General features: G+C 43.5%; 1 pseudogene; it reads right to left on the bottom strand.

Annotated features, from left to right (window-relative positions):
* LOC146199285 (uncharacterized) overlaps nucleotides 1-25975 on the bottom strand; it is a 158048-nt pseudogene that overhangs the window by 131636 nt on the left and 437 nt on the right.

The raw sequence follows: 25975 nt of genomic DNA, 5'->3' as shown, positions 1-25975 counted from the left end.
ACGATATACTAATAAATTGGTTGTCAATTTATTTAGTGAAACAGCGCTATAATATTTTTTTTTTTGTTTGAAAACACGCATCTCGTAAGATTTTGCTGCCGATAATAAAGGTTTGGTTTGGTTTGTGGGGTTTAACGTCCCAAAGCGATTCAGGCTATGAGAGACACCGTAGTGGAGGACTCCCGAAATTTCGACCACCTGGTGTTCTTTAACGTGCACTGACATCGCACAGCACACGGGCGCCTTGCTTTTCGCCTCCATTGAAAAGCGGCCGCCGAGGCCGGGACTCGATCCCGCGTCCTTGAGAACAGCAGTCGAGCGCCGTAACCACTGCGCCACCCCGGCGGGGTCTGATAATAAAGGGGAATATGATCATAGGAATAGCAGTGATTGCTTGCAGTAAGAAAACCTTGCGACGAAAAATGGACTATATAATTGTTGACAAAAGCAACTATTGATGAGGTCATTATGGGACATAATTTAAGGTCACTATTAAATAGGTATCAATTGTCCATTTTATCCTGTATTTGGATGTCAGCATGACGGCGTCGTCAGACAAACGCAACTAACGCCCAGTCAGAGAAATTGCAGGATAGCAGCTCCCGATATTGACAAGTCATCGCCACTCCCCGCACATACCGGCAAACAGGTGGTTGAGTCATGTAGGCAATGCTGAAATCCGATTACCTGGTAGTGGACGCTTCACCCTGCCTGATTGTCACCCAACAAAAGTAGCCAGGGTAGATTAAATGGATCCGAAATGGATAATGGATACTTAAGAATAGAACCCCAGTGAAGGTATGGAAACTTCCGCAGTAGCCGCTCAAGCAGTAAAGAGTATATGAATGATCGGTTGACCCAACAAATGTAGCGCGATTAGCATTGCTCCTAAACGTGATATGAAACGGCTACATTCGCTTGTTACGCTAAGCCGTCTCTAGAAATCATTTAAGAATAAAAAGTAGATCGAAAGCTGCCCTCACGGCTAGAGGTGCGCCGCCGCTTCTCTGTGCCACATAAAAGTTACACAATCATTGTAATCAGGCTTGTAGCCTTAAGCCGGCCTGATCAGGAGCATAATTTTTGGTCATTTCTGACCGAATAGCTTCGTTGCTACTGAAATTTGTGTCTTCTTTAAGCTAGGTACTTTCAGAAAGCAAAACATTGCATGCGAAAGTTCCAAAATGCCGATTTGCGCTGCTTGTCGCCTGTTCCGCGGATGGGACCCCACATACCAGCATGGCGGTTGTTCACAACTCGGCCGCTAGACGGCGCCACGCACACAAAACTCAAGAGGCAGTGCCCTACTTTTTGAAGCTAGATCAGGGTGCCTTAGAACACGCAGCTACAGAAAGAAGTTTAACAATGGAGATGACGCATGTGCTGTATGTGGAAACTCCAGTGAAACAATTGACCATATTATACTCGAATGCAATGGTATCCATCCGGAAGTTGATGCAGGCGCAATCAATGTTCCTGAAGCTCTGGGGTTTAGAGATAACAATGGCCGGGTGAATAAACCGGCGGTGGAAACCAGCAAGAAACAGCTGGAAGATTGGTGGCTTAAAAGCAGAGAAGTGACATAATGTTAGTAATGTAGGAGCAAAATTTAATAAATAGAATGATGGTTTAGTTAACCATTCTAAATCAATAATTAAGATATATGGAGAAAAATGAGCATGATAGCTACTGCTACCACCCCGTTTCAAAGGGGACGCTCCTATATTCCATCCATCCATTCAACCGGCAGCGCCCATGATAAAACGGTCTATAAATCTATGAAGATTGCCGAAAAGACTCACCGGAGGAATACAGGAGGTCCCAAGGAATCGATAAAATATTGACGGTATTGAAATGACGGTAGGCTTTTATCTCCTTTTGAACAGCCGTATAAGACTGAAGCCTGCTTTTCAAAAGATTTTGACACGTAAGATAGCATTCTACTAATTCTAGTAGAAAAGTAATTTTTAATGTCTCCCCCCCCCCCCCCCCCAGTAGCCGCATATTCTAAAAAACAGCAGCGAAATCTACAAGTAGAATCAGTAGTAAGTTTAATAAATATACTGCGATTATCAAGGCACCCTTATTTTCCTTCGGAACCCAATTCGCGCTACAACAAACTTTAAGAGAAATGAACTTGATAACTGCGAGCTCTTGAGATCGGATTATGTGTTTTCTACAGCTCGCTGTGAATCCCAGAATAAAAACGACAGGCCAATGTGAAACGAACAGTGGAGAGGAAGAAGCAAGCAGCGAGCATAACGAAAGGCGCAGCTGCTAAGTGATAGGTCTGGTTTTAAAAGTATCGCTGTTGTGTCAGTACCTCTACGTCTTCAACGCACCAATTCCGACGCTCGACGACACGGAACGAGTGTTCGTCAATCAAGAACACCAACACGAGGGCCGTGCGGTCATCCGCGGCCGAGGACGCGTAGGGAAAAAAAGGGAGACCGGAGCGATGCGAGGGGAAAAGGGAAGGTTGTACCACGGCAGGTGCAAAGTGACAGGACCGACGAGGAGCAGAAGAGTGACCGCATTCAGGAAGAAGAATAAAAAAAAAACCACAAAAGTGGAAAGGAAATCCCGATATAATATGAACGAAGTTAAAGCAGAGCAGGACACAGAATATGAGCGCAGTGGTTACCGCGAAAGCGGGACGCTTGGGAGGGGAAATCTGCGAAGGTAGTAGAAAAGATAGTCAAAACGAAGCAGCAAGACACTCGCTCCTGAACAGGGCATACGCGAAAAGGTTGTTGACCCGCCTGTGCTAAAGCCAACGTTTCTGCTCATTGCTTTTTTTTTTTTCGCCTTCTCGCACCAGCCGCTCTCACCTTTCACTTTCCTTTACTCTCCCGATTTCTTTCACCGTTGTCACAATGTGCAGTATGATCGGCTCCGCAGTAGGGCTTTCATCTTTTAGCATTCTCCGGTTCCTGCCCATTTCTTTCCGCAATTTATTTCTTTCTGGTAGTTCGCGCGGCCACACGCACGGTACAGTCTGATCCTACCCTCGCCTTCCAACAGCTATCTGCAGGATCGAATCCTTCTTCCCCATGTTCCTCGCCCCTCTTTCGCGCACCTCTGCAATCTATCCTTCTTTTTCCCCATTTTGTCGTGTCACTGGCCACGCCCTCGCAAACCAAGTCACGCGCCGCGCTCCTCTATCGGGCGGCCTTTTGGTGCGGACACGAGAGGGGAAGGAGGAAAGGAGAGCTGTAAACGAGAGGCCAGCCTTTCTCTTCCTTGCTCGCGTGGAAAAGCTTCGCAGGTAAAGCTCGAATACCACGCCGAGGAAAAAAGACGGTAGGTAAAAATCAAGGAAGGAGAAAGCAGGAAGGCGAAGGAAAAGCAGACTGCGATCGCGGCGGGACTTTTGCGGAGGGAAGCCCGCTAAAAGGGCGATCGTGCGTGCTAGATGAAGAGACGCGGTGTCACTCACCGGATAGCGCAAAGACGGCGACGGCACAAAGCCCGGAATGTGGGGCATCGGTGCAGCGAAAAAGAAAGCGGCGGCCGAAGGTTCGTTGACACCGGAGAAACGAGGCGGTGTGCACGGAGCGGGCACTGGGCACGAGTGTGCAAGGGCATGCTTAGAGAACGCGTCTCAATTAGCATAAAAGCGCCGTTATGCTGGGCACTTTTGTGGACACTACCGCTATTTTATTCAGAACCACCTTTAGGATCATTTTCACGCAGAAATGCATTTTAGCACATGGAAGCCGGTTTTCAATCTACGCAGTTTAGAAGGAGAAAAAACTCCTGCATGAAATGCGGACAAAATTACCGATGTTTTTACAAGCATACACTATGAATATTATTGTTTATGGGTATTATATCAGTGATTCTGGAAGAAGCCGGAGATGAAAGAGAGAAATAACGATTGCCTGCAAGCATCTACTCTGCCTGTATAGAATATACAGGGTTCTAACGGTTAAAATGCCTCCCTTTTGTTTTTGTACTGAGTTCCACTCTATGGTCCAGGCTTGCAATCCACTGATTTTATTGGTAGGGTCAGAAAAGTTCAAATAAGTTTTCTTCTTGAAATTACCGGTGTTCACTTGTGGAAGCACGCGTGTTTAAGACATATGCAAATGCACTGCACTTGCTCAGGTTTAGTGTGACAACTAGTGGACTGTTTTAGGACACTGGCATTGTGGTCTGCGCACTATGCGCGCTACTTTCTACGTTATTCTATAGTTACCTCGTAGAATCTTCTTTTAAGTGCTATTTCTATGCAATTGGACATTTCTAGTAGGGCATCTTGAAGACAAATATCAACTCAGTATCGTACCATCCTGACGGCGATTATCCTGAATTCGTACCTGCAATGTCGCCTGTATTTGTAAGAGTTAAAACTCTTACAAATACAATGAGCTCGGAAGTTGGGCTTACAAAAATACCAGCCGAAACGTGTATTTCTCACTTACTTATCATTTTAACCTAAGCGCCATCTTCGTTCGGCCATACTGGGAGGTGGGAAGAGTGATTTGCAGCATAAACAGTAGAACATACTTACGGGTATAAAGAGAAAAAGCAAATCACAGAAAATAAAATTCAGCGTAACTGAGGCCAACAAATAAAAGCATAAACATTTTATGACTCAGTTAACACATTCATTATTAGTCTGAAACGCGAATTCTTGGGTAAGTTATTCTTTTCACTTTTCTCTTCGGAAAAAAATACCTTTCAGACCGATCTGCTCTGCATTTTATTGCCTTTCTGCTAAAGTGATTAGGTCTTAGCGATCTGTAGCCTGATGAAAGAACTATCGGCCGTTACAGTTATATCAGCTTTGAAAGCGGGATAAAAATATGGGAGCAATTCAGATTAAGTGAGTTGTCTGCGTTTCTTAAATATTTCCTTCTTAACGATTTCATCGTGGATGACACGGTAAACGCCTGTGCAAGGTTAGTATTCAAAACAAAAGGGAGCACTTAAATTCTGGCCCTGCCTAATTTATTATATTAACTTTGGATTTATGACCTCATACCGCACACTGGTATTCAAGTGTACACCTTAAATAACAAGAAAACGCAGTTACTTAATATTTTAAGTAAAATACATGGCATTTGTGCGTAGGAAAAACAAAGACCGCCCTGCTTTTGCCGTTATGCAAATAACAATCCCGTGTCTATACAGTTCCCTGGCTAAACGCGCACCGAGAAATTAGTATTCGGTGACAGACATAATTAACTGTACAGATGCTATAAACACCACAATGGCATAGCCTTTTTTTTTTTTTTTTTTTCTCTGTAAAACTTCCATTTCATGCACTGCTGCATTGATGTGATAAAATACAATGGTCTTCGGAGCGCACAATTCGCTGAGCTTTTAGCTGTGCCCTCTCTTGTACCGCTTTAATCTTCAACGTTATGAATATGTTGCTTTTTGCACATTGGCGCAGGCTAATCTTTATACTCTAAAGAGGAAGACGAGCTCCGACAGCGGTCTCATCGCGAGCGCCCGGCGAGAGATCGAGTTGCTTACACGAAAAGCTAGGACGGTCGGTTTACGAGGTCTCTCGGGTCCTCTTCTCTGCTAGAAACCCCATTACAATACTATTATATTATTTCCTTCATTAAGTTGGCTGTATTGTAGTATTAGAACGCCTTAATGCAGACAGTGCTATTCTTTTTATTTTTCTTTTGTTTTAAAGAAGATTATCTTGTGCATGTATTCATTCCTTACTACGCCGCCGCTACCGCCATTGTAAACAGGGCGTGGGACTTTTCATACCTTTATTTTGCGGCTGGCTTTTTCATTAGGGTGCAACCACCATGTATGGCGCCTAATAAATACATTTTAATTTTAATTTGAAGGTACACATAGGCAGACATTAATCAAGCCCCATTTGCCACACCAGTTAGTCGACATGCCATTTGGCTGAATAAAGGTCCAAGCAACTTGACTTTTTGTATGCTAAATGGCATTAGTTTCTCTTATAATAAAACGTTAGGTATGACGTCCAGAGTCTTTATGAGATCAATGCGAAGGAAGCCAACAGTCACTGACACACACAAAAAAATTAAGCATACGAAACAGTTTTATCAATGTGAAAAATAGTGCAATTGTGCAGATAGTATATTAGAAAGTAGAAAAAATAAACACATGCCGCCTGTGGGAAACGAATCTACTAGGTTATGAGATGCATAAGAAAGAAATCAACAGCAGCTGCTATCAGGAAAAGCATAGGGAGTGTTTGCCGTGTTGATAAATGAAAACTTGGGTGTCACGGGCTTGTGTTTCACTGGCAGCATACGCCTGTTTATTCTTCAGCTTTGTAATCAATTATGTCAATGATTCCGCCATTATTTCACGTTAATGCACAGAAAAACATTCACATGTTTTCTTCAGTGTCAGTTGCGTTTTGTTGGTTCACATATTATGCATCTTATAATGAGCACCGTAGCTTTCTTCTATTTGTTTGCTGATTGGACTACCGAATACCTCTAATTTGGTACATTTGATGACGTAGCTTATACCATAGGGCAAAACGTTCATCGTACAGCTCCTACCATCCCTGTGAGGTCACGTCATACGTCACACTTTAGGTAAATCCATACGTTCCACGTCCGCAATTATGGACGAGCGTGGCACTGAGGAGCACTCTGAAGGTTGTGTACTGGCGGTATGGTGGTTGTTTTTGGCACACTTTTTATCAGTTATGTGAGTAATTACAGTATTTTTTTACATTGATCAGCCGCTATTGGCTACCTTCGTATATATACGTCTGCCACCTGCTTAAGCCCGTAAGACATCTACTTCATCCGCTTCATTGATTTGCCTGCTTCTTCCAAACTTCCCTTCAGAGCGCCGTTCACTCGTAGAAAGACATGGCGATCATAACGGAGGAGTTGAAGAACCTTTGCGCCCTCTTCCTGCTTCTAACAACCCTTTACGCATAAGCTTACCATCTTTTTAAAGTGAAAGCCTTGCCAGCCCCTGTCATCGAAAAAAAAAAAACCGCCGGTAATTTTTCCACTTTCGCGGTACCTATACCCAGCTGTTCGTCGGCAACAGTACGAAGAGAGCGGGCGCATGCGGAAAAGTGAGATATGAAGTCTCGAAATCCAGCGTGCCCGATGAGCTAAAGGTGCGTATCTGTGTGCAGTGGAATGAGTGGAATATCCTAGCTGCCCGCAGACCGGCGCCGATGTGTCGCCTCCTCTCCACATTCTCTGCAGGCGGTGGCGCTTCTTCCGCGCAGCGGCGCGTGGTGGCCTATTGCCACGAAGCCGTGTCGACATGTGTGATGTGAAGAAAAGCATGTGTGCATAAAATACCTGTCGATTCCGAGACTTACTCGGAATCGAGCCCTGTTCGAAGCATCTCTCAGTACGTTACCCAAGTGTTACGCCTCGACTAACGAGTTTTGAGAACGAATGCCAGCTTGTGAGTGCCAGCGCTGTCGTAGGGTGCGCTGTTAAGAGGCTCCTGTGGCCCTTACCTTCGTGATTATGTTTTCACAGTTTCCCATCTAAGCTGTCTTAAATGTCTATGCCAAGCGTTTTACTTTTCAATATGACAGTGAATTGACAGCATCCAAATGTTTTCAAATATTACTGCTTTGGCTTTCTAATGCTTATAATCAACTCTTTCGCACAGTGGCGCCGTGCCGTCCTCGAATTTTGACGCTGTGTTTTACAAGCGAAACTGGGCCTCTCAGCTTTGCGTTATTCTACATCGGTCAGTAGAAGGAGCAGTGAAGCTCCTACACACCGTACCGGTACAATGGTCCGAACTAGCACGTCTTTAATGTGATGAAAGAAGAATGGTAGAACTGAAAGCGTTAACTTGTACTTTATCGCGCATTTCGAGCATTTATTATTTTTGGTCAGTGACTGCAACTAGCGAAAGTCTCAGCCCTATGCCTAGGAATTTCGTGGCTGCAGTTATTGCCGCGTTGTTTCTTTTCATGAACGATAAAGTCATCACAAAATGAGTCGTTGCACCGTTTAAATAAAGCTGCTTGAATAGACACACATTCCACACGAAGGCAAAATGATACCACAGTGGACAAGTGTCCCACTCCACTCGACATTTCTAATTCATCTGTTATTATATGTAACAAAGTAATAATTCTCAATGTGCTTCAAGAATACTTTCGTAATATCTACCAAAGGAAAAATTATGCAATAGGAAAAGAAGCGGATGGATCAAACTCGCTGCGCATATTATAATGCTCACATCATTCCGTTGTCTGCTGAATTGATATCAGTTCGACTTCCTTTTTTAGCGCTTTCCGGTGCCCTTCGAGATATTCGTGCTGCATTGGTAGGCGGATGCGACCGGTCGTGTTTGATGAATTTTAGAGTACACGTGCACTTCGTACTCCTGCATATGAAGTCGAGCAGTAAGGGATGTCTGCTTCACGAGTAGTAGTTTTCAAGTTCCACGAAAAAAAAAAAGAAGTAGAAGAGGAAGTGTGGCACAGAAACCTGCACAGCAAATAGTGAAAAGCATTCGTAGAGAGGCATTACTCCAATATATGAGCGCGCAATTCCTTTCCAGAACAGAGAATTGTGAAACGTGAAGAGGCGCCTTGCCTCGTGCGCGATATCCAGAGAAAAACTGTTTGCTCGTCTCTGGCTCCGAGGAGTCTCTACGTGTATGCGACAGGAGATATTGGGTTCCCCCCCTTTCCCTTTTGGCAAAAAAATCATTTTTTTACCCTCAATCCGAAGCTGGGGATGTTCATTCAATGTAGTTCGAAAATGAGGTTCGGTCGGACGCACCAGAGCGGCTCACAACAGGCGGCTGCCGCCGCAACGTAGCCGGGTACTTTGATGTCGCCGCGCTGTGAGCGTACCCGATCCTGGAATATGCGCTTCGCCAACAGAGTTTCCTGTTCGCGGGTGCTGGGCGTCTGAGCCGCTGGGCTTCTTGAAAACGTGTTCCGGTGCGCGTTTCCATGCAAAAGTAGCAGAGTGCACGAGCCATGGGGCGGCTTACAAGACAGGGAAGAAAGCCGAGGCTGCACCTCTGGGATCAGCTTACTTGGAGGACTTAAAAATCTTCACCTTTAACTCCTCCTAAAGAAGAGGCTGCTTTTTTGTACTTATAATGCTTGGTGCAGAGTTCCCTTTCCTAGTCTTTAAGTATTTAGGCTTAATACCTTCTTTTTGTTTTTGGAAAATGAAATTCACCGCGAGGGCAAACTGCGTTTGTTACTGTAAAGCCCAGAGTCGAACCTTAGCATCGCTGCAGAACCTAATTTTGTCTCGTTTTTCTGCCGTCAAGCTGGCGGTGGCGCTTAGCGGGTCGCGCTAGAAGGAAATAGAAAAACGAAAGCATTTTTCACCAATTACGTAGTGAGTATCAGGATTAATAGCGGTATGAAGTTTGCCGCGTAAAAAAATGTTGAAATAAATTTTATATGTGTGCACTCAGGGAGCAGTCAATATTTAGAGCAAAACTGCATCTTCAATTCTTGTGGCGGACATGGGGATATATTTGTCAATTTTTCTTTATTTGAAATTTTTACTACAAGAGTAGTTCCTTCGCCCATACGTGCTTCATTCACTAAACTGATAGATGGAGGCCGGATTTTTACGCACTAGAAGCACACATTTTAGGCCCCAAGTATAGACTGTAAAAGTACACTTTAGCCACCGAACAGGTAAAATCTAGCACTATGAATTTTATCGTAAATGCACATGATATCGAATCTGAACATCAGCGCAAAATATCTGCTAAATATAGAGCAGGAGACAGGGTTTGTGATCTAACAAAGGCGTTAAAATGGAATCACGTTTTTAAGGCTGTCCATCTACATATCATACCGTTGCTACCCTTCAGTACAGCAGACGAGTCAGTCAATTTCTGTAGAGAAATTTTTAGAAATCCATCCCATGCAAAACACCTTTGAAGCGTCCGAAAAACAACAATCAAATGTAGAATAGCTGTTTAAAACACTTGAGATACTAATAAATAGTAAGATGCTTTGTGTATGGCACCAAACTGGGGGGAAAGTAGGTAACAAATTAACGCCTTAAGACGGAGGTATGTATTTAACTAGAATGCAAATATCGTCAATTTAAAGTACCTCATATAGTATTTACTAATGCAAGAATAAATTTACTTCTTGCGAACATACGTGATGCGTCAAACACACACACACACACACACACACACACACACACACACACACACACACACACACACACACACACACACACACACACACACACACACACACACACACACACACACACACACACACACACACACACACACACACACACACACACACACACACACACACACACACACACACACACACACACACACACACACACACACACACACACACACACACACACACACACACACACACACACACACACACACACACACACACACACACACACACACACACACACACACACACACACACACACACACACACACACACACACACACACACACACACACACACACACACACACACACACACACACACACACACACACACACACACACACACACACACACACACACACACACACACACACACACACACACACACACACACACACACACACACACACACACACACACACACACACACACACACACACACACACACACACACACACACACACACACACACACACACACACACACACACACACACACACACACACACACACACACACACACACACACACACACACACACACACACACACACACACACACACACACACACACACACACACACACACACACACACACACACACACACACACACACACACACACACACACACACACACACACACACACACACACACACACACACACACACACACACACACACACACACACACACACACACACACACACACACACACACACACACACACACACACACACACACACACACACACACACACACACACACACACACACACACACACACACACACACACACACACACACACACACACACACACACACACACACACACACACACACACACACACACACACACACACACACACACACACACACACACACACACACACACACACACACACACACACACACACACACACACACACACACACACACACACACACACACACACACACACACACACACACACACACACACACACACAAATACATACATACATACATACATACATACATACATACATACATACATACATACATACATACATACATACATACATACATACATACATACATACATACATAGGTTTCCATTCATGTAAACACTGTTTTGCAGCTAGTCACTGCAACTGTTTGGAACCACGAAACCTTCTGAAGGTGCTTGATGTCAGAAGAGCCTGGACGTCTAAAGTACTAGACGTGGAGAAATATAGCCCGCAGTGCGACTTGATGCTGAATACGCTGGTAAAATCTTAACCAGCGCTGCCTGGGTCCTATGGGCATTTTCTGAGGATCCGTGACAAATAAACGCCGTCCATCTAAAAATCACTCTTAAAACTTTAGAAAACTTTGAAAGCAGCAGCACACAAGGATCGTCGCCTGATTGATGGCCTCCAAGTTATGCCTCTTCTCATTCAGAACAGTGTTGTAAGCTGCTCGACATGAAAGTATTTTACAAAAGCATGATTGTACTTCGAAACACTTCATGGCTTTGCACTCTTCTGTATTCTAGAATTTTCATCAAGAGCTCCTGAAATTTGCTTGAAAACTGAGAAGTTCTCATCTTTTTCTAGGGGAACTGGAAATGCGGGCGGGCGTTTCTTGGCAACTTCTTTGAATGGGAGAGTAGTGATTCGTTGCTGTAAAAATAGTTTAATGTTGGTGGTGAGAGTTACATCCCCACATTCAAGATATCTTTTTTTATAGTGCTAGTGAGAAAAGTGAAACTGGCGCACAATTATGCGAGGTTTCCTTGGGCGTCTTCCTGAGAGAGGGCAGCTTGAACCGTTCTATTCGAAATACTCTCCCTACCTGGCAGACTATTTCTGACGGTATTTAGTTGAGAAAGGTGTCAGTGATAATAATAAACGACTTCCTTCCTGGTTTCTCAGTGTGTGATCATAGACTCCCGCGGGACTCAGTGTGTGATCATAGACTCCCGCGGGAAAAGCACATCTGACAACTGCACTTTGAAAGAGCACAGACTAGAAGCTTTTTTCAGAAATACATTCCTAATTGTAGCACTAGGTCTTCTAACTTCCTGTCTTCACTGATACGGTGAGGGTGATGCACTAGGCAGGCCACATGCACCAACTGCGGGTAGAACGACTTCAACAAAAGTGTGGCCACGAAATATATATAGGTTGCTAAATTCATTAAAATATAGATCCGTGTCTTCCGTGCCACTTGAGTAGATTACTTCAAAGGTTTCTTAACGAAGAAGGCTATTGTTTGCTTTATTATTGGCCTCCTTCAAAGGATTTTCTGAAAGGAAGTGGCCATCATAGCCCCGTTCACATCCGTTGTTTCATCTGCGGAGTCCCAAATGCAGGAGTCACTGAGCTTATCTTGTATTTCCCAAGAGTTTCTTCATACAGAAACATTATTCGCACTGTAAATACAGCTGGCACGTTCATATTGCAACACCTCTGTAGCAGCTTACTTCTGTAAATCAGATATTCGATTTTCGTCTGTGGGATGGACGTGGCCACTAAAGCCTCACAGAAATAAGCCTAGAAAACATTTTTCCTATTGTCCGTAATGGCCCCTTTCAAAGCAATTGCCTCGGAAATGAAAGTTGTTGACGCAGGGCGCTTGTTTGGTGGCCTTCAATTATTCGTGCTCGTACTTCTCGTGGCAAGAAATCTGAGAAAAAATTTGTAACATTTGTTACAAAGGACAGGAAAAAACTCTTGTAGTAACAAGATTAAATGTTGTAAGACATGAAGCACTAAGCATTTTGTGTGTAAGACAATACGAGAGAGAAAGAGAGATTAGCGTTTATTAAAAACAGGCGTGAAATGTTCGCCTCAGGTGGGCAGCCTCCTAGGCCAGGAAGCCGTGGGCTCGAGCCATTTCCCCAGTCCGGTCGCCCATACTACTTTGATCATTCAGGGAAATACGAAAATCTTTAGAAACTTGGGAAGCCTCCTTGAATTAGCGGGAAGTGGTGAAATAAATGGTGCTGATGGACTACAAAGGAAGTCTAAATACTTTGGGTAACTGAAACCATTTAAATAACTGAGTCTGTGATTCGCTTACCTTCTTTACGCATGACTGGCAAATGGAGTTTCGCCAACTGCTGTGCAGCATGGCGAAAAAAAAAATTAATAAAACATGGTTAAGTCAGCATCTCCTGGATACCAATAGTTTCGCCAGGCCTTGTAAGCACAGTGGAGATTCCTAATTTAATACGAAAATAATGACGCGTGGCACATAACTTTAAATACGACAGTGCCACTTTTGGCGCTTTTTGTTTGGGGTGCTTTTTTTAGGGTTGACGTGATTGGAGAACTAGTTTCTGTTCCGTACCGCTTTGTCGTTTTTTGAAAGTTGTTTCTCTGATCGGTCGTGTGGCAAGGACATCATAGAAATGACACCATCGCATTTAATTTCTCGCTGATGCTTTGAATGTGGAAGGAATTTGGTGCATTCATTCTTTATTTCATGAGTAATTGACGCAGCCATCTTTGTGTTCAGTAAGAATTCCTGATAGTGTTTCTGTTGAATAATCTATCTGTCTTGCTCTTTTCGATACCTTTTTTCAATGCGCGTTTAATTAAATTTTCAACAAACTGCTTGTACTTTTGTTTTCAATTTTTTTCAGCCTACGAGAAACGGCATGACGATAACCGGTCCGCTAATTCTAATGTACATAAGGACAAAAATGAGAATACAAGGAGACTACAGCTATAACTGAAAAGAAGATTACTGTAATTCCAACACAAAATTACAAAATATCTGAATGCTGCAGAAGAAATACTGGCGCTAATGTCAACACGCCGCTGAATAAAAAAAAAATTACGCAAACTATACTGTATTCTTTGTCTCTTCGCTGAGCCTTTTTTATTTTTCTATCCAGTCTTAGGTTTTGGCCGCACTTTACTTTCTGCTGTCAGTACATTCGCAACAATAAAAACAGCACATACTTTGCCTCATTCACAATTAAAGGAAAACTCGTAGCCCTGGATGACAGCAATTAATTAGTCCCTTTCACGCAAAGGCAATTTGACCCGTTTAGTGAAGGTAGAGACATACTTAATGAAATGTAATTTAATGGCTCATAGTGCTTTTTCCGGCGCTTTATTTCTTCACGAGTGCCACAAAAGCAGCCTAAAAAAGTGCACAAGATGAGGCCCCTTAAATGTGCACGTCGAACAAGAAACCAATTATCTCAGTATTACGCCATCTTGGCGTTTCAGAAGAAGCTTCCGAAGTGGCGAACAGTTGTGATAATTGGTTGCAAGTGCGTATGTAAAAGATTGACTCAATGGTTAAATGCCGCAACGTACGCTTAAAACGCTTAATTCCCTAACTCCAAAGAGTTCCATTCATCTGCCTCTCTTTATGCACGAGGCCGGCGCGTTTTAAAAACTATTCGAGAGTGATTGAAGGCTTTCGCGTATTGATATTGTCACGGCTGATATTTAAAGAGGAGCTACTATAAGAAGAGGAATATACGACCCCGAATTCGAGTGAAGGAGGGAATCGGCACTCTAGCCATATGTGAGTGCAGTACCTTTATGCAAAATATTCGATATATACAGTATTGCATATGTGGAGCCAATTTTCATAAATTTTGCGACTAGCCAATTCAAATACATTCGCATCCCTATACTGAACCAAGAATTAAAATGGCGGGTAGTATTCCTTTAAAAAATTGTGTCCTGTAGTTATTGCATTTAAGGCAATATGTGTATGAAGTTTCACATTCTGCTGCACATAAATGTATCTAAATTAGTCAGAAGCATTAGCTTCAGCGTCTCTCAACACATGAGCAGCATCAAGAAGTTAAACACTACATATTATAAGAATCATACTTTGGAGCAACCCACACTTGCGGTTTTGATGTTGAGACTTTGTTGCCACTCGTTTTTCTGTGTGCTAATCCTGGTTAAGGTCGCTAATATGCAATGCCTTCAAACGAAGCTTGGAAGAGACCAGCGAAAATAAATAAATAAATAAATAAATAAATAAATAAATAAATAAATAAATAAATAAATAAATAAATAAATAAATAAATAAATAAATAAATAAATAAATAAATAAATAAATAAATAAATAAATAAATAAATAAAAAAATAAATAAATAAATAAATAAATAAATTAATAAATATTTAATTAAACAATAACTGTGGTTTAGCTAGTGGTTAAACCTTGAGTTACGCGAAAGCAATCTGCATGGCTACGCTTAGGTTCGGCTTGAAAGTAGAGACATGGCTTTTGCGCATAGTAGTTCATTCTACGGCTCCAGCTTCATTTATGCCATAGGGGGCACTTTTGAACACTGAAGTGCGATGAGGCGAAAGCCTCTATCGCGCGGGGGTGACGCCCTTCACTACGGCACCTTTTTCTATCTGTTTTCACTCCCACCTTCGCGATGATGCGATAGCGTAAGCTACCAGCCAACATATAAAGCCTCGCTTTAACCGAGCCGTATGAACGTGCCTGTGTGGCCTAGGCATAACGTGAATGCAAGGGTCTTGGCAGACTGATAAGGGTATTACCCTAGCTCCCATATGAAAGGAGAGGCCCGAGTTGGCAGCTTCTGCCAAACTTAATTTTAGAAGCCCTACGTTCAGTTAGTGCTCGGCCATGTCAGCTGCCAGCCAACGCTTCCCACGACATCTTCGTCTTCTTCTTCGTCTTTCACGGTGCCATAGTAACACACCGAAGGCTCGATAACCTACCGCATTGTAGCTTTCGTTAATATAAATAGCTAGATAGGTATTGAAAATTAAAGATATATGCCTGTGCTGTTGAACTACTTAACAAAGCAAAAGGGCTAAAAATCACACTATTGCTTTGTTGCAGTCGTGTCCTTTTTCAGGAAACTGGGAATTCCATGGCTGCTCCAAATATTTCCTTTCTTTGTTTCATGTAGCTTCTATGTCTACTCTGCTGCAGCGGACATTTTTACTGTCCTCGCTCCGACTCTTTCATGAGGACAACTATCACTACCGTGTCATGTTACTGCATTTCTTTTCTTTTTCTTTCCTGACGACACTTGTGTTGAGTTGCAGTGGCGCCTCTGACTGCAAAGGTTGCTTTTCTTCGCGCTCGCACTGAACTGAGAGGCTGCTTGCAAATCTTGCAAACGTGCATTTACGAATTCATTTCCTGCGAATGCACTCCAGCAGAAGCCATTGAAAAGCGGGTCTGCTTATACGCGGTCAACGCCTCGTGTCTGGTAAATAGCGGCTTCGGCCGACTGCAAAAAAAAAAAAAAGAAAAAAAAAAGGCTGGCTGAGAGACGACAAATTGTGGTGCTTTACTAAACCTATTCAACCATGCACCCCATCGGGTGGACCCTGGGCGCCCTTTCCCCCTGAACTGTGCAGGCCAGTTGATTGTCCCTTACCTTTTTTTTTTCTTTCTTTTTTTTTTTTTTTTTTTTACATCACGACCAACATTTCGGTTCTTCCTGCTTATCAGGCTCGACAGTGTGTACCGAAACGTATATGAAATGTAAGTTGCCATGGCAGGAATTACGTCTGAGGCGGAGAAAGAAAAAGTTCTCCTTTAAACATGCAGTCTTGATGCGACGAAGCTGGCGGCATTGTAGGGAAGGATTTTCTGCAACGAGCAGATAAAAAAAAAAAGGCAATAAAGGAGACAGATTTGGTATCGAAGATGGGAGAGTGAAGGAAAACGAAGAGAGGGAGGGGTGTTAGCGGCGGAATGTCTGGCTGCGCGCGCCTGACTTGGATGTTCAGCGGCTACTGACTTAGCTTCGCAAGAAAATGCGTACTGTCATCCATCTCTGTCACGGCCACGAAACTATTCGTGCGCGAAAGGAGAGCCCGCTACTTCGCTCTACTGCTGGTTACCACCACACCGCTGATGTCTCCGACCTTTGAGGATTCCGGAAAGAAAGAGGGGCGGAAATACTGCATTTGGAAGAGAAGAAAAAATGCGACGGGAACTGCTCACTCTGCGTTCAGTGCAAAACAAACTAAGCATCGGCGGGAACATTTGAGAGGCAAGCTTACGGGAGAGAATGGGATGAAAAGGGGAACACAGAAGGAGGAAGACGAAGCGGAAGAGAAGAAAGCCAGCCTTCCGCCACGCCCAGTGTCTGCGAGAAGGAAAAGAAAGAAGAAAAGACGCAAGGAAAGGAAGAAAGGAAAAGAAAGGAAGCGCGGCATAGAATAAATAAGGAAACGAGCATTAGTCTCCTCTTTTGTTATCCACCATCCCTACTCGCGCGCGGACAATCACCTCTTGTCGAGATCGTTCGCACGAACGCCGTTCGTTGTCGCCCATCGTTGCCCTCCCTCGCTCCGGTGCCAGAGATCGGCTTTGCCGGCTAACTACCGATCGAGAGGCACTCGGCATCTGATACGCAGGCTACAAAGGCTGTTGTAGTTGGAGGATGAAGAGGAAAGCGGATCTGATGAAAGGCAAGATCAGCGACGGAACGCGTTCGTCGATACTACTGGGAGCGCAGTCAAAGTTATCCCCTCATCGTTCATGTGACCATCTCGCAAACCATCCATCGATTTCCCTCTTCCTTCGTTGTTTTTTTTTCTGCGTATGCTGTCTACCTTTAAAGTTCTCTTACAGAGCTGCAGACATCTTGATCATCTGCTGACTTTGTTCGTTGATTTAAATCATCCCTAAAGTCGCTGCATCGCATGTCAATTACTTTAATCTAATATCGAAAGGGGTTCTGTGAGGGCATTCCACCCTTATGTGCTATGTTAAGAAAGATAGTCGAAAGCGAGGCGGCTCTTTCAATTATCCTTCTACATTTATTTATTTTATGCGAGTTACAATCCAGTGTTGTATCGCCACTTCAGTTTCTTTGCGTAGATGTTCGTAACTTCAAATCATTTCTTTTTATTACCAAACTGTGAAAAATATCTAAGATTAACATTTGAAAATGTTTTCAATACAATCAACGAAACTGAGCTGTTGAAATTACCCTCATTGTATCGGAAAAGTTGAAAGGAATACCTTCCCAAGCCCCTTCAATGGGCGTGTTGTATTCCGAAGCTCTGAAACGTATGGGATGTATTATAGTTCTTATTGAAGCGGTTCATACTGCCCGTCTAATTTCAAACAATGCTTTATACTGTGCAAACAAAGCAGGCAACGGGTGCGCGTATAGAAAGGCTATCGAGGCAGAGGCAATGAAGCACATTCAACATGTATGATTACAGAACATGCCCCTGTTGCGCCGTGTTGGGATCAAATAAGGGCCCAGGTACAGGTTTGCATTGGACGCCAGTTGAAGGTTTCGTTATTGAACTTTTGCCGTGAAGTTATTTTCAAATCTATTCTGGTCTTGTTTCTTTTTCACGTTGAATTTGCTGAATCGCTGGAAGTAGGGTCACAATCGCCGCATAAATATCATGAGCTGTTATCATGCTCAGTTTAAGATCTACAACTGAAAGGTGGCTGCATCTTTATCATCTTCTGTATGCAGTTGATTTCTGTGAAGAGCTCACATATTATACACCCATGTTGATGAGGCGCGCAGAGCAGGTGGACTTTCGTGGGAGACGCAAGAAATACGCCCTCCTGTCAATACTTTTATAGTTTTTGTTTTGTTAGCGGCAACATAAGATCCTTGAAGCGCGCATGACGTTCGGGCCTACATTTACATCTGGTAAAATGCTAAACAAGTATCGCAGGCCTTTCTGTACCTCAGTGTAAACTAACTGCCAGCTGCAATCTGCACGGCTAATCGCAGTGCAATGAGCGTATTCGTGGCCATCTGTACTGAACATAAGAGATATATTCTGCTCGTGCGCTCTCATTAAGGCAAGACGAAACTTCAGCAGAGATGGAAGAACGAACTCTTAAGGTCAGCTCTGTTTTTTTAAAAAGCCTCTGGAACGTCCGAATTCAGACTATGGGGAGAGAACGTAGTGTGTAAGTCGTCGCCAGCAGTGCCAAACATAACGCCTGATATTACCCTTAGTCCTCCCTTCTCAGGAAATTGCCGTCATAAAAGCGCTCCTGGTAAATTACAACTGTTTATGTGCGAGAAGAGAAAATGTGGTAAGTCTTTAATCCCCCGTATATGCTTAGACTTTCAAAACATTTCCTCTCTGAATGACATGCAAGATGATCGGATGGGGCTTGTGCTCATGAAGCGAATTTACATAGGGATCGTTTTTTCTTTTGCATTGCATGAAAGCAGTTCCCCGGCATTCAGCGTTTATCCGCAATTTGCGCAATTTATCTTTAGGTTATTTCAGGACAGTCATTATATTTCGAGGGATATGAAGTCAAAAGCAAAGACGTCTATTCACGTTATATTTCGAGTAGGTATGCGTAGAGTGCCCGCGTAACTTTCCTAAGAATTAAATTTTCCATCCCTTCCGAGTCTGCTGGCAGTCTATGTAGTGTTAGATATTGCTGGGACGTTTGCCACTGATTGATTACGAGGTAATCATACAGTATCACCCACGGACCAAACTTTTGCATAAATGATGTGCTGCATTTCACCAAAATGCAAACAAAAAATATACATAGGAGTGTGGGCAGCTGTAAATTATTAGTACCTTTCGAATGTGTTTCAAAGCCAACGCTAAGCAAGCTCATACGAGTAAAATACAAGGCAGAGCGGTGTTTTCCCAAAAGCCATTTGAGAACACAAAGAAACACGATTACTCGTTGTTAACCCATGTCTGTTTCAGATGGCGAGTTTACTATAGAAATGCTGGCTACATTAGTAGGAAAAAGTCCTGATAATTTCTTAGATGAATATCGATTTGCTGTTATCTACACCTGTACGATCAAGAAGTTGGATGCCAGCAAACCTAATAGCGAAGGTGAAAACGCTACGCCAACTTTCCATGTAGCTTTCTGTTATTAATCCGTCGAACGTAGTTCAGGAGGAATGATAGTTATCCTGGCCGCAATAAGAATTCCAAAGAATCAATTTTTCCTGCTATTCAGCAGGCTAGCATCGAGAGTCATAATATATCAGCAGTGCAGCTTCGACAAATCTCTGAACGTTCAAGGAAGGAGAAATAAGTACCGCAGTATAAACAAAGATATGCACATGCCGTTGTTTCTACATACACAGAAACATTGTGTAAGGAAGTGCATCGACATGAATTGCCATCTAGGAAGCAATCAATGCATGGATTCCGCGAATACAGCCTGGGACCGCTCGGTGCCTCGTCTTCCCTTACTGAGTGACGAGAAGATGCTCGAGCGCACAGAGGGAAATCGTATACGACCGCTGAAACGAAGCGCTAGTGCCCATAGAAACAAAAGCCGCTAGAAGAAAGAAAGGTCCGTTCCCCGCATTTTGGTCTTGCCTAATAGCTCTTCCCGACTTTTGTCTATGGAAGGCCCAAGTTTCACGTGCTGCAGCTTTTTACGCAATAACCGGAACAGGAACCGTAAAAAGACGAAGCATTTACATGCAGATATATGACATTTCTTCATCTTTCGTGGAAGGCGCCGGAGCACTAAAACGAATGCAACTCCTACTGGAGAAGGGACGCTGGACACGGACATCAAGAAATACAAAAAGGAGAAGGATGGAGACGGGGGGAAATGAACTTGGGCAGCGCAGGCCAGATGGAAACGACACTGAGGAAAACGTGAAAGGTGGGAAGGGAATCGAATACCGCGCCCTTCTAATGAGTCGGCAGTGTCGTTGATCCCGGAACGCTGTCCCCTGAGGGAAGGCGAATAAAAGAATATGGCATGGAATGAGGCCGAGTGGAGATGAAGGGAGAGAGATGCGGGGGCACTCGCCTAATTAATTTCGCGCAGTTTCTACTACACCTTTGCGCCCCGTGGTCCGCTGGGTCCCTACGACGCGTCCGTTTTGAATTGGTGCACGTTCGATCGCTTCGGTCATCGACGTCACGGTTCGGCCAGTTCCCGAGAAGGTTCGAATGGACCGAGTTGAATGAAAGCTGGTCAGTAAGGTCAGTATAGGATATCTAATGGAAATTTTGTGTAGACAGCTGGATCTATTCTGGTAAATAAAAACTAATAAAATTGACACGAAACCAGTTCATGTCTTGTTGCTGACGTTGCCTTTAAGAGAGGGCTTGCTGTTGGGAATGTGGGGTGCGTTCAAACGACGTAACAATAGTGTGACACCTGTTTCGAACATTACATAATAGTTTTGTTCATTGTTCGTTCATTCCCTTTCAACGCAACAGTTTGTTTTTGGACAGGTAAGTACCAGGAGAAGAAATGCTCTTTTCACAGTGAAATCAGCAGGTAGTTTTACTTGTTTTGTGTTGGTAAGCTCAATTTATTTGGCGAGCGTACCACTAGGCACATGTTTAGCAATTAGGAATTGAAAACTTTATTAAAAACGCAAAAGTATAATTTGAAATGTTCGTCGAGAATGAATCCACTTAGAGAGTTACAATTTATATTCTTGATGAGTTTATATACGTTGACGAGTTGGCCTTTGGTGAAACGAAAGAAAAAAAAAAAAAAAAGCACTCGGCGTTTTTAGGTGGTGCGACGCTGCTCATAAAAAAATAAAAAGAAAAATCTTATTCTTCGTCACTACCAGTTCGAGGACATCTTACTATTCGGCAGCACAGTTGGACTGCCATTTCTTGCCAACTCAGTAGTAGTATTGTCTCAGGCCAATCTAGTTCCGAAGTTACAACTTCGAGGCACGCAAGTAAGTTCGGTGTTGCTACTCCCTAACATCCACTGTTGCTTACGGCCTCTAGAGGTTGTGCGACATCGACGTGGTATAACCAAATTGCACCACAGCTGGAAGGATAGGAAAGGTGATGAAAGAAAGGGGGATGGGGAGAGAGTGGCTTAGGTTTTCGGCCTCTGGTCCGGGCAGGTAAGGCGTGCGGTCTATCCTCGCAACGAATTCCATTAGGCTGTACAAACTCGGTGCTCACAGACGGGACGAGACAGGGCGCGGCAGGATAAGCCTTTCCCTTTCTCGCCTATTCCCTTTGCGCGCCGACGCTGCGTTGCCGTCTACACTTGTGAGAGTGGCCTCAGCATCTAGGCTGTTCGAGTGGTTTAGGCAGCGGCGGCCGAGTTTGCACAGCTGGCGTGCCTGTTTGCCAGTGGTCTACAGTCTACGTGCGCGCGCGCTGGCTGTGTCCCCAACTCGGCGGACTTAGGAACGGGTACAGGCGGATTGTAAACCTGACGGACGGCTGCTGCGTGCGTTGTTGTTACCTACTGCTCCAAATAAGAGCAGAGTCTAATGGAGTCCTACTATGGTCTCATCGGTTGCCAAGAAAGGATTTTATTTAGGCGTCATTTATTTTCGGGGGCGTTTCACAGGCCTATCTTGATTGTTCCGCATTCGGCGTTTTTCGTTGGTGGGTTTTGTAAAAAAAAAATACAAAAATTATGAAAATGAGTATTTTCACTTCAGCGATATGTGCGCGTAGGTATAAATATGTGGGATGTCGTGCCTGGTGAGCCGGAACGTTCCAGTAATTCTGCATTTTGCACATGGCCAGGGATAAAAATTAATAAGGACACGTTCATGTCTTGTTCTCCCTTAGTTTTGAATACGCTGCATTATGTGGTAGTCGATGCCTTTGTGTCGTAACTTTTAGAAACGCTAAAACAACCATAATGATATACCAATTAGCCTAGCAAATAACCTTGTTAAGCCTTCCTGTCAATTCCTTGTATGTCCCGATGCATTTATGTGAACGCATTCGTGTCTCAGTCTGTTCGTACGAGAGCGGAATAGCATCATACATACGCATTCGACGCATGAAGACTGACACTATTCATTTGTCTTTGCTTTGCTTTTGTTCTGTAGACATCCAACACAATAATAAGCGCTTCACTCAAGTCCAACCGGTAAGGGGGCATTGACCCTACTCAGAGCATACAGTGGAATATTTTGCATATTTTAGCAATGCTTCCAAAGCCAATTTCGGGTTCATGAAGGTAACAATAAAATAACGCTCACCAAGTGTGCACACGCCAAAAGCACTTAACCCTTTCTTGAATCTCATTTCGCTCGAAAGCGTTCCTTTTCAAGAGTGCCGGAGTAATCTAAAGCAATTTCCTAAAGCATCGTTCGAATGTGCGAAGGCAGTCTTCTCTCCTTTGAACTCGTGCTGCTGGTTAGAACGGCCTTCGCAATGCTCTGCCGAGGTACGCGACGCGCTGATGCCAATATTTTATGAAAAGTAAGAGTTTTTGTACCCAAGCATTAGGCTCGACTCACAACTTATGAAAGCGCTGACGTCAATCGACACGAGCCAGATCACGGGAAACAGGGAACCTTGCTGTCACGCCGCAAAATTAAGAGCCTCATCAGAACACACACAAAAAAAAAGCTAAAGAAAAACTATGAGCTGCCCCTTTTTCTTCCTAATGTCAGTCGATGAAATCATAACCGTCAAGAAATGCGCATCGGCTTATGACGACAACAGACAGTGCTACGTGACGCCCACTTTGTTTTATATTTCTTGAGGTTGCTTTGGCTACAGCCTTGAAGGCGGGTCTGCATTCAGTGCGAAGTCGAAGTCGACAACGTGAGTCGTTTCATGAATTGGCTGTTATCACGAGACAGTTATAATCTCTATTTCGAGACATTTTAGAACGGACGCTTTTACTGTACGATCGCGTCATGCTGCCATAAATCAGAGAGAGCTTTTATAATGAAAAACTCTACATTTCGTTTAGTTTTCCAAATTTTATTGGGCTGCTGAGGGTTTTACATAATAGGTAAGTTTATCAAATCCAACCGTAAGAACAAAAAGAAAATGATGCAAGTTGTGGGCGAGATTATAACGAGCGAGAGCTCCTGCCACGGTGGCTCAATGATTAAGACGTTCGACTACTCAACTATAGTGCCTGGGCTCGGATCCGGCTGGGGCAACCCCGTTTCGATGTGACAGTTTTCGAACAGTACATAATAGTTTTGTTCATTGGTCGTTCGTTCCCTTTCAAACGCAACAATTTGTTTCTGCACAGGTAAGTATCAGGAGAGGAAATGCCCATTTCACAGTGAAATCAGCAGCTAGTTTTACTTTTCTTTCTGTTGTAAGCTCTCTTTATGTGGCGAGTACGTTAAAGATGAATGCCCGCACTCTCCCGTGGCGGGAAAAATATATAGTTAGTAGAAAGAACTGGCAGACCCTGCTGCAAAGCACGGACTCTGAGCTCCAGCGGAACATCGTCCACCTGGCGGAGAAGGATGCCATGGCCCAATGCCTGCCAGCCCGCCTTTAACGCGGCGGCCTCCATCTTCCAGGCCTGCGTGCCGGGAGCTGGGGTGATCGGCTTCTTCTGGTGGAAAATAAGGTTTTTCTATCAATCAAATACACTCCATGTGGTCAGAAATGAGCCGTAGTCCTCCACAATGCTACATCTTCCACTCCCGCTTCCTCCTCTTTTTTTTTTTTTTTTTTTTTTTTTTTTTTTTTTTTTTTTTACAGCGTGGTTCTGTGTCCACTGAAAAGGTTTGGCATTTACCTCACCTTTTCTTTTCTATAAGCCTGTTTGCATTCAAATACGCTATTAGTTTTGGGGGTGTACTTGGTTTGACCTTGGTATGGTAGTTTTAAGGCGATTGTTTCGGAGTCAAAAAAGACTATAGGTTTTACACAGAGTATTAGTGCTTTCGCTTTAACAAATAAAATTTTTATACAACTATTTTGAGAAATAGGGACAAAACGATCAACAACGGCCATTGTCATCTTCTGCGTAGGTATGACGCGTGTTAGTACTTGTCGTCAAATTCACATTCGGCCTACTTCATCAGGCAGACGCGTTCTCTTGGCCTACATGTGAAAAGAAATTAGATATAGCAGACAAAGTGCGTTTTGTTTTCCTTCGCCACAACGTGAGAAATACTACAGTATATTATGCAGTGCTAACTAGATGAAACTTCTTTTTTTTTTTATCATGAGCAACTAGAAAAATATTAGACGACATGAGGTGAAAGAATCGGCGCGAAGTTATATTTACGTACCGAAGCAAGGAGAAAAACTGTGTTTATTTGCAATTTAGGAGCGTACCCTCTGTGCCGATATTTATGAAATACATAGACTGCACAGGACAATAGAAGAACGCTAACCGCTTCAACTCTTATACATTTTATTAAAACGCCTTGTGAGGTAGTGTGTGAGCATTAACTGAGTTAGGAAACGTAAAGGCATATCTCCTTCAACTAGGTTCAGTGCCACCTACGCCCTTATTGTCGAGGCTGCAGCGCAGGGGGATCTTTTTCCCTTATTTTTACCGAGACCCAACTCATCAGAATTGGAACTATATTTTCAGTTACTCGCACTTCAGTCTGCTGCAGTTGCCCACGCTGCAGCATTAGTGACTGGGTTTACTTGAAAATCATTCTTATACTTGCACTGCACCACGTGAGAGGCTGCTCTATCGGTAATTCATAAAAGCGCACGTTTAGGTGAAGAAGCTGTCCACAATTTTTGCCGTGCCCTATGAATATTATGTCAGAACAGACTGTAGGCGCTTCACCGCGCAAGAGGCCGACGGCCACCTGCCGTTCCTGGGAGCTCTTGTTTCAAGAACAAACGCTTACGCTTCGAGTAGCGTCACACATAAGAGCAGTTGTTGTTAGTCTTTATATTCCTAGAGCTATCTATAGAGTAGAACTGCTAGCATAGATATATTGATACCTGTATATATAAAAAAGTGCGCTTTACACTCTAGTATAAATTAAAGCGTGCAGTCCCTTTTGTTATGTGATAGCGCATATAGCTAATTTCGTCCCAAAGGGGTCGCCGTAATCCATAATTAAGAAAAAAAGAAATCTCGTCGGAAAATTATGCACGTGATTTCATATCAAAACTATGTTGCAACCATTTTATGTGCAGCGTTAGGGACGGTTTATATCATTTCGCTTTTCATTTAGCATTTTTAAGCTGGT

The sequence above is a fragment of the Amblyomma maculatum genome, chromosome 2 (assembly GCF_055883805.1).
Source record: "Amblyomma maculatum isolate TAMU_Amacu chromosome 2, ASM5588380v1, whole genome shotgun sequence".
In the NCBI taxonomy this organism is placed as follows: domain Eukaryota; kingdom Metazoa; phylum Arthropoda; class Arachnida; order Ixodida; family Ixodidae; genus Amblyomma; species Amblyomma maculatum.
The sequence above is the reverse complement of the archived record's forward strand: the minus strand, read 5'-3'. Positions and strand labels throughout refer to the sequence as shown.